The sequence below is a fragment of the Prosopis cineraria genome, unplaced genomic scaffold, assembly GCF_029017545.1.
Source record: "Prosopis cineraria cultivar Desert tree isolate PC_DT_omini unplaced genomic scaffold, ASM2901754v1 PC11, whole genome shotgun sequence".
Classification (NCBI taxonomy): Eukaryota; Viridiplantae; Streptophyta; class Magnoliopsida; order Fabales; family Fabaceae; genus Prosopis; species Prosopis cineraria.
Genome location: NW_026555342.1, coordinates 42,343,528 through 42,354,229, shown reverse-complemented (window position 1 = coordinate 42,354,229; position 10,702 = coordinate 42,343,528).

Genomic DNA, 10,702 nt, shown 5'->3' with positions numbered 1-10,702 from the left:
ATTTGCTTAGTGTGTGCCATGATTTTGTTTGGTAATCCCCTCCTACTGTTTGTATTAAATTAAACGTTGCTGGTGCTGTTTCTCAACTACAAGAGTGTGCGAGATGTTGAGGTGTTGTGAGAAATTCTAATGGGTTTCTGGATAGAAGGTTTTTATCAAGGAAGAATGACAGTTAGGTTTTAAAATATTAAATTAATACCAATTAAGTCATTGACAAATTTTTTTTAAAAAATAATATGAAAATATTAATCTTAATTATTGTAAATTTAGGAGTTTCAATTACAATAAATATTTAAATATAAAGTAGAATTCTTAGATTGTGAAAAAATTTCTATTTTAATTGATTGAATTGATATTTATAATCCATTTTGTAAAAATTTTTATTGAGAATCTAACTATCATTAATTAATTCATTTGGGACTGAACTGCCATTCTCCTTTTTACCAATTCTTGGGTAAATGTTCTCCCTATGAAGCAGAAGTTTTTGCCATTTGGAAGGGACTTCGAGCGCTTTGAGTCCTAGACTTTCGAAATGTCATTGTTGAATCAAATGCACATGTTTTAATTCAGAGCTTGAACAATCAAGATCAAAGCCAGTCCATTGCCAGTGCTACCTTCCTGAATGTAATGAGATTACTGAACAGAGATTGGAAATTTGGAATATTAAACTACAGTACAGATGAAGGGATGCAAATATGGTTGTTGACGCGCTTGCAAAAGATGCACTCTCACTTGCTGTTGGATTTTGCTTTCTCAATGCTGCTCCTCCATTTGTTAGACTTTCTGATTTAGGCTTCAGCCCCTTTTATTACCAAAAAACAAAATCAGCGCACATATTAAATTTTAGAAGGAATAATGAGATACCCAAGAACGTACAACTATTGAGCCAAGGGTATGTGGCCCGAAACACTCAATTTGCCAAACAATCATGATTGAGCCAATAAGTTAAAAGATATAAAAAGGGCTCTGCCCAGTTTTGCAAGAGTAATCAGATGATCAAGTCCAAATAAATCCATAGCCCCACTAAAAATCAAGTATTTAAATGTTAAGTTCGTTCGTAAGTTCCCAAATCCCAAATAAATGTTTTATAATATTATAGTTCATGGCAATTAACTAAACAAAACGAACATGTGCTCAACTGGAAGATTATTTAACACATAGGCTCAATTTTCCCTCATGACCTACTAGAACCCTCACTTAAAAAATTTAAAAGATAATGAGTGAGATTTAACGCTTTAATAATATATGAGAATTCTAAATATACTAGTAAAGCAAATCAAAATCTTATTTCACAACCTATATTTACATAAATAATATTTTTTACAAAATTAGTTTATAAATGAGTTTACAAATAAGGGAATCCTATTTTTACAAGTCAAAAGTATATCAAAAAGTTATATAAACAAATGTTGTCATTCCTAACCATCCCTTATACCTTTCATCCACTTTATCCTGCTAGTTGGGTCTTATTAGAGGATATACCTCACCAAAATACATTGCTTGTAAGACTAAACTCCCCTTCTTAAAAAGAGGTGCCTAATGTCTCATAATCCCAAACCAGGGGAAAGGGACCTTGACAAAAAGTGTCAACCACGGGATCTTAGGTAGTAGCTTACCATGTGGCAAAAATAACATAGTCTCTAATGCATCCATGCATGATGATCATATTTTCTCTTATACTCCCTATAAGTACATCACATTTGAAACAATTTCAAACATTCAAGCATAATTGAAAGTTTAAACCATATCATTTTCAGATTCTAATAAAACTAAGCCTGTGTCATCTGTCATAGTGGATAGCATAGAGAGGGAAGCCCTTTCATTGCGTAATGCGTCATGGTGCACATACCCTGTATTGTGGCACACCCCTACTATTTGCTTTCATGATATCACTTTGGAATCACGTAGCTTTTTGAGCTACCTGTCTAGTGGTATCAATTTCACTACAAAATTCTTTACCATTAAAAAATTTCATTTAAACAAGGATAAAATTAAAATTTTATTACTCATTTAAATGAATTTTTTAAAATTTATATTATATTTTCTCTCATAATTAATAAGTTTAAATTTAATAAATAATATTAAAATAATATAATTAATATTGCGTGTCTTATATTAAAAATAAAAAATGTTTTCTAGAATATGCAAGCGAGAGGGAAGATTTGTTGTGCAGGTGTATAAAAATTCATAACATATTGTATTCTAGAATTTTTTGTCATGTGCATATTAAAATTATAAAAAAAATTATTTTAATGTGTGCTGGTGTGATTAAGAACTCTCAAGAACAATGGATAGTGGGCTTCCAAAGTACTTAGGGAAACGTTTTTTTACAGAAGCTGAGTTCAGAAGCAATGAAGGCCGGTCTCTAGATATGCCAAGACAGAAATTTGGGTAAAGTTAAACTGCACACTGACTCCTTAGAAAGCCAAGCCTGAACTTTATCATGAGAGAATGTGGGCCTCAATACCCTCTTATGAGCTTAGTCTATCAAATCCGAGATCTTATAAGCCTTATGAAAGATGTGGAAGTCGTTTATATTAGACGCAACTCAATTTCCTGTGCTGTGTGCTGATTTATTTATTAGAAAAGAACGCATTTCTTGATGTGCCTGGCTTACAGATATTAACTCAGATTTCTGCCTGCTGTTTGATATGGTCATTAGGGAACAGAGCCTACGCTCTAGTGACTAATTAGCTGTAATTATCAAGCTTTGGCTTGCCCTTGTAAATTCAAAAAAAAAATTATTTTATGTTAAAATTGTTTATTCTCGTGCATATTAAAAATCCGCCCCAACAATTTTAAATAACGTAGTACATAAGATTATGTGATAATTTCTCATTGTGTATTTATTAATCATTTAAATAATACATTTATTTTAAAATCTATTACTTTATATATTGTGTAATTTTTAAAGTTATTTAAGAAAATTAATTGATAATTTTAAAATTACATAAAAAAGTTAAAATCATACCATAAGGTTCAAAATGTTAAAAAAACCAATTCTTTTTTAAATTAATGGTAATTTTAGTAATCAATGTGTTCTTAAGATATTCCTACTATGTTATAAAAAAAAAAAACAAGAGTGTACTTAGATATGATAGAGATTTTTGGCCAAAAAAGAATATGCTAGAGATTTCTGACAAGAAAAAAAAAAGGATATGGTGGAGATTTTATATCATCACATGGATCATGACTCCTTTAACCATTGATTATTTCAATCTAACGGTTTATAATCTCAACAAACAAACAAACATAACTTTAAGTCTTTTACAATTTTGCCGCTCACAGCGATTAATACAGTTTACAAATGTTTAGCTTGTATCTTTTTCAATTAGTCCCGTATCATCTCAATTATATTGAGATAAGTCTTGTCCTAATCTAAAAACAGTGAGGATGAAACTTAGATAGAAAAGGAGTTCAGGACGAGATGAAATAAAAAATTATCATCAGGACGTCTCATTTCGTATATTAAAAATAATTTATATTTATATTAATTATATTAATTATAATTTTAATACTTATAATTCTTATATAAACTAAAATTTTTTATATTGATAATTTTAATGACATAGAAGAAAATAGGGTGATATCTTTCTTTATAATATATTAATTATATTAATATAATTTATTTTTATATCTATCTAATTTACAACTTTTATTTATATCATATTTCTTGCTTTATTTTTGAAAGAGTAATTAACTTAGCACATCTCAATCAATGTAGAAGAATAATAATTTGATGTTGTACTTGGCTTGCATGTTATTATTGTTCTTATAGCTTAAAGATAATTTGTAATTGCTATCATAATATGTAGTTGTGATTAATATAATTTAATAATTGACTTTAATTATTGTGATTTATGTTCTTGTATTGTTTTGATTTTAAACTTAATAAATAATATGATTTAAAATTTTAATGAATATTATCATCCATATCTTTTTTGAACATTGTTTGATTTGTCGAGACAGTAAGACATCTTAATCTCGTCTTAGTTCCATCCTGATTTCTAGCAGACAGGACAACTTTTGAGACAGGACGGAATACGAGACAAAAATTCAGTCCAATTTTTGTTGGGGATGGACATGGGACAGAGTGTTCTAGTCCCGTCCGGTTCTGTGAACACTCCTAGTGCATGCATCCGTATCGGTTTCATAAGTCTTACCCTCATTAGTCATTTTTCTCATTCCTCTCTATCTCTCAGAATATCACAGATCTCTCGCCTTCTCAAAATCTCCCTCACTCTCGTCTTTCACCTTCTCGATCTCTCCCTTCAATTCGATCTCTGTACATCACCGGCTCTCAAGACTCAGACTGAACTCGTTTTACCCAACTCTTAATTACTTTGTGCACGAGTTCGGAATCTTCTAATGTGTAATGTTTGGGAAGAAATTAATGATATGCTATCCTCAATAAGCAGCATTTATGACGTCACTTTTATTGTAGACATCAAAGTCATGTTCGAAAGGCACAGCCTAAATCATTTTAAATGTTTACAAGTACAAAGAGAAAATAGACCCATCCCACCAGAGATGAAATACATACATTAAATAAACAGTATATATAGGTTCCCATTAACTAATTCTAATTTTCTTAAAATCATTTTATCATCTTATTATATTCAAACCTAGATTAACTTGCCTGTACAATATAATACCATCATCATTTGAATATATAGTGATAAGTTCACGAAGAAAGGAAGGGGGATTAAGGGTCTAAAATGTCCTTCAACTAAGTGGAAAGGGGTCAGTATCACTCCTAAAATCAAGAAAGGATCATTTATATTTCTTAACAATTAGGATTTTTGATTTCATCACCTTGTTGTTTATTCCATCAAATTTCATCATTGGTGGGGCCTACATTTAATTTTTTTTAATATTTTTAATGGGTCCCACTATATTTTTTTATAGGGTTAAGGGTTTGAAATGCCCCTCAACTAAGTTTAAAGGGTTATGATCGCTTTTAAAGTCAATAAATGGTCATTTATATCCTTCAACTATTAAGATTTTCGGTTTTATCACCATGCCGTCTAGGGAGAGGAGTCTCTCCTTTTTCTTCCCATCCTCTTCCCCTCCTCCTCTTAATTTATAACATTAGATCAAGATTTTGGATAATCCAAATTTGAATGGAAGTAAAATTAATTCAAACAAGCAAATGAGTGAATTTTCTAAGTTTTGAATCCATTTTATAATCATAGATTCCTTAATTCCATGAGCTTAGTCCCTATATGACTCAATTGATAAAATAAAAGCCTAATGACCATTATGACTAAGTACATGTGGCTTAGACCAAGACATATAACCCCTAAATAATTGCCAAACTTTGATAAAAACAAATCACACTAAATTTTTCCTTGCTAAAACCTTGCTCTAACACTTAGAACAATTGAATCTAGATAATCAACTTCTTATTAAGACCTAATGAAAGCTAAATGAATTAGATAAATCAAACAAGAATCAAGAATTCGAATTTAGCAAGTAATAACTATTAAAGCATAAGCTCAAACACTTGAAATGTACAAATTCAATGAAAAATATAAACCAAAGCAATCTAATCCTCACAAGAAAAATGATATCAAATTCATTCAAGGGAGAATGATGTTGAAGTACCATACAAGAGAATTTATTACTGCAAGGTCCTAATGCAGTTTAGTTCAGTTGTCAATAAACTTTACAGTAATTAATTCTCTTATGTGAGATCTATTTGTAATTCTCCCTTAATTCAATTAATCTAACCAGAATCATTGAATTAAATTTGAAATCAAAGCAGGAAAATAGAATCAGATTCAAGCTACAATAGAACCAAAGCCAAGAAAATATGAAGCTCAAGTGAAATTTTATCATTTTGAAGAATCCTTAAAGATTCAGCCTCTCATCTCATTCTCCATAGCTACTGACTGAAGAAGAGATTCACAAGAAGCTGCCATGGATGAATGCTTCAGAGGAACGAGTCTTTGAATGGCGTGCGATTGAGCTGAAACTGAGAGGAGAATCTGCGCTGGTGTGTGACTTGTGAGTGAGCCATAAACCTCTGATCGAGAAGAGGTGAGCGATTCTATTTGCCACTAACTAAACTCAGGAGAGAAGTACGATGATGATGCGACTGACTGTGATGAGCGTTCGCCTGCGAGAGCTTGAGTGATGACTGTGATGATGATGATCTCTGAACCCAGAGGAAGAAGTGCAGTGGCTGTCGGTGGTGGCGGTGCGATCTATGATGGCCGAACTCGGCTGAGAGAGGATGAGCGATGTCGTGTGTGTGCAGTGTGACCGAGGGAGGAAGATGAAGATGATCCAGCTGTGTGATGACGCAAAATTGTTCGATCCACTCTCGCGTGAGCATGCATTCAGTTTTTCCTCCCGAGAAGATGATCACGTGCGCATGCATGCTTCTCTTTCTGCATTTTCTTCTTTGCTGAAAAGTCAAAAAAAAAAAAAAAGATTTAAAATTAAAAAAGAGAAATTACCAAATTAGACCCTAAACGTTGAAAAATGCAAAATAAACAAAACTAAATAAATCTAATGCAATTGAACCAACTAAAGTCCTAAAAATGAGAATAAAAATTATCTAAATAATAAAATGTTTCAAGAAATTAAAATTCCAAATTAAAAATAATTAATTCCAACAAAATGTGCAAAATGATCAAAATGCCCCTAATATCAAAACTTAATGCAAATGAGCTGATGATTAAATCTAATGCTAAAATGATGCATATAAGGCTATAAACTAAGAAAATATGGTCAAGAATGTGAAAGAAACGTGTGCAAAATATGTGAATCATTACACAGGAATCGAGGTGTCATTACTCCAACACCGTTAAGGAACGTTAATCTTCAACGCCGTACCCCACATAGATTAGAAGAAAATCTTCAACACTATATCTTACTAGACACTAAGGAGATACATGCCATATGAATTTTCACTACTCCTTATTATGGGTGAACTCTCACCTCCTATTATGATCATGTTCATAATTAACTTATATAATAAACTTTCTCAATTATTATTGTTTTCAATTCAATTCAAATACAAAAAATGCTTCTTTTACAATATGCAATGCTTTCAAAACATATATATATCTACTCACAAGTAGTTAGGCATTTTAATCAAATAGTATAAATTATTCCATTATCTAAACTCTTTTGTCACAAAAAGGGTTACAGTGGTCTAACGTTTGCTTCACATGTTCCCTACGCACGATAACACTCAAACAACACTTAATCTACACAATCAAATGATAATTATCAATTATCACTTGTATTAAACCCCAAAATCATGAAATTTTGGATACTTATTATATCTAAAATCTCATTTTATCAACATCAATTCCTCCAATACACTCCATTAATCTCATTTAGCACCCAAACACTCAAATAACACACTTACTTACCCATATTGTTCTAAAACTCCCAATTATACCTAGGGTTAGCTCAAACCCTATTCAAAAATTTCTAATCCATACAAAACCCATAAACCTAGGGTTACAGGCTTGATTTAACTCCCTAAAATCTTAACTAAGGCAATGGATTTGATCTAAACCTAAAGAAACTAAAATCAAAGCCTACATTGCCTTAAAACATCAGAAAATTGCATAAAGGGAGAGGAAGAGGTGTAGGAAGCTTACCCAAGGATAGATCTTGCTCCAAATGCTTCCAAATTGGTCCCACAGTCGAGCTCTAGTTGTCATCGGTCATTTTCCATCACCTTCTCATTTTTACTTTTTCCCTCTTTTGATTTTTGATTTGATTTCATAAATCTGATAAGTGTAGATTTTGCACATGCATTGTGGCACATGGCATAGAGATTCTCACACACTATTTAGGTCTCTCTTTATACCATAACCTGCTCAAACACTGACCTAGTTTTCTCCCAAGGTTATCCAAGAATCTAATAACCATATTAATCTTCTTAAAACATTATAAAATTAAAAAAATTCACTTAAATTGACCAAAATACAATTCTTAGCACTTAAAATTTTTTGATTTAAAATCCAAGATGTTATAAAGATCACTACTGATTGAAAATAATATTATTGAAGGTGTCACTAGTAAATGCAAATTACTACCAAACCAAACACACCAAGTCCATGGGCATTTAAAAAAATAGATGCTTAATAGTTTCAATCTCACCTTCATAAACTGGGCGCATATTAGAAAGACCTCAATGACATCGTACCAAGCATCATTTATAGCAAGAGCATTTGAGAAACAACACGATATGAAATGGGTGATGCGAGGAGTTGTCTTCACTTTCTATAGATTCTTCTAAGTACTATCAGAAATGGGTGTAGAAGTGCTAGAGGAGGAAATCCATGATCACAATGAAAATGGCCACAGAGAAAGAGAAAGCACTAGAGAAAGTGTTCACAAAACTTCATTCTTTGTTTCTTGAACCCAAGCACTATTTGGTATTTCATATTTATTAAGAAATATTCAACTGATGAATGGAACTTCATTCCTTAAACCAAGAAGTCATTACACATATTAAGAAATATTCAAACAGTGATTACATTGACGAATGTTGAGATAGTCATTACATTGAACATCCCCTTTTATATACTAAAGTAGCTACCCCCTTCTCTTTCTTGTCTTTTCTTTATTAAGTAATTTTAAGGCCACTTTCATTTTTTTAGATGATTAATTAGCCACCACAATAGCTCAGCCCTAAAGTTAGTAACTTCTTTCTACACTAAAGAAAGAATAACACATAAGTAGAAAGAAAAACATCAAACAAAGAATAACACACAAGTAGAAAGAATAAGGTCAAAGAAAATGCAAAAAAACATCAGTAAAGTCTTGCGACACAGTAGGATCCCATGTTTTCAATCAAATCATGATAAGAACACCACAATCTTTCCTGTAAATATGTAGCAAACAAATAATAATTACAATTGGTCAAAGGAAACAAAGGCATTACATAAATAAGATACGCTGTAAAAATATATAGAGGATGCATAGATTATTTTATTAGGGTACCAGAGGCCAAATAACATTAGCTATTGGTTACTTTTAGATTAAGTTTGGGTTCACCAACTCAATATGTCAAAGAACCTGTTTTGCTATAAAGGAAACAAATTCATACTATCAAAACAACATGCACGCAAGACATACCATCAAAGTTGACTAATCAACCGTATACGTGTATTCGCCAAAAATCTTTTTACATCTAAAGCTCTATCTTTTTTCCTTTGTTTCTCCTTGGTTCAATACCACTATCCTCCTTTAAGGAGTCAAGGACAAAAGACATCTAATGCTGGTTCACAAGAGCTAGACTGAGGATGAGGTCGCATTTAGCTATGTTGTATCCTACATATTCAGGCAAGATATCCTTCTTGTTCTTTGCTTCCTTATAAATGAGGGGATCTAATATCATTTTGCACTACAACAAGAACATAGTATACTACAAATTATAAAAACAAAACATAGTAAATAGGACATTTAAATTTAATTTCACTGAAAACTAATCATGAAGTCAGCATCAAATATATGATGGCAAACTACACTTTAATCCTTGATGTCACCCATTAATGCATGGCATAGCATAGTCATAAACTACAACCACTAAGAAATTCATGTTATTTGTACATTATTATGTGTAAATTATAAAAAAAATTAAATACTATCTCACCCTGTTACTAATCTACTGTATTCCTCCTAAACATCAAAGTTCATCACGGGTGAGATATTGATAATACATTTCAACCAAAATTATGAAAAAGAGAATATTAATTAACTTTTCTTAAACTGTTGCAAATCAATGAAAAATTAGGTGATAAAAACTACTTACTCATCACCTTCCTCCCTTTTGCACATGTGTGATACAATTGAAAAAAATTGTTGCTTTTCATCAACCTTCTTCTTCATCCTATTCACCTGCTTCAATAGAACCGAAGGAGACTTAATAGTTGGTATTTTTCTCCTTGTAGATCTGCTAAGTTGTCATTCACCATTATCATCCTTAACTTCCTCCTCTGATTTTTCCTTTTCATCCTTTTCTTGGAAAGATACATGAATTGGAGATGACAAATTATTAGTTTGGTCTTCTCCTCCTCCTCTTTCTCCTTTATTTCTGTCTTCTCCTTTATCTTCTTCTTCTTCTTTGTCTCCTCCATCTTCTTTTCCTTCATCATCTCCATCTTCTTCTTTTCCATCTTCTTCAAACACAGAATCTGCCTTCTCTTCTTCTTCAAACTCGGATGCTGGCTTGTCTTCACTATCATATCTCACCCAATCATCTTCTTCCTTTACTTTAACACTTGACTTGCCTTCCCTTTTTAATTTTTGCAATGCTTCCCTTTTCGTTTACTCCTTTTTGAATGCAAATTTGACATAAGCATTCAATCCTTAGTGGTTATCTTCAATAATCCCCATTACTATTGAAAATAAATCCTTTAATTCCTATAAATTTATAAAATGTAAATAGAAAAAAAAACTTGTTTTAAATGCTATTTTATCCAAAATAGTGAGAAATAAATACCGAGTCTCGATATGATGTCGTGGGTCTCTTCCTGGTGACGGTAGAAGTAGGCTCTCCTATAAAAGCACCATAAAGCATCCTCATATTTTTTTGTAATCTTTCCTTGGCTTTGTTATTATTCTAATATTGGACAACATTTCTTAAATCATGGTCACTTGTTTTAATCAATGGAAAATGCTCAAAAAATAGATATGCAATAACATATAAATAATTATCATATTATACTCA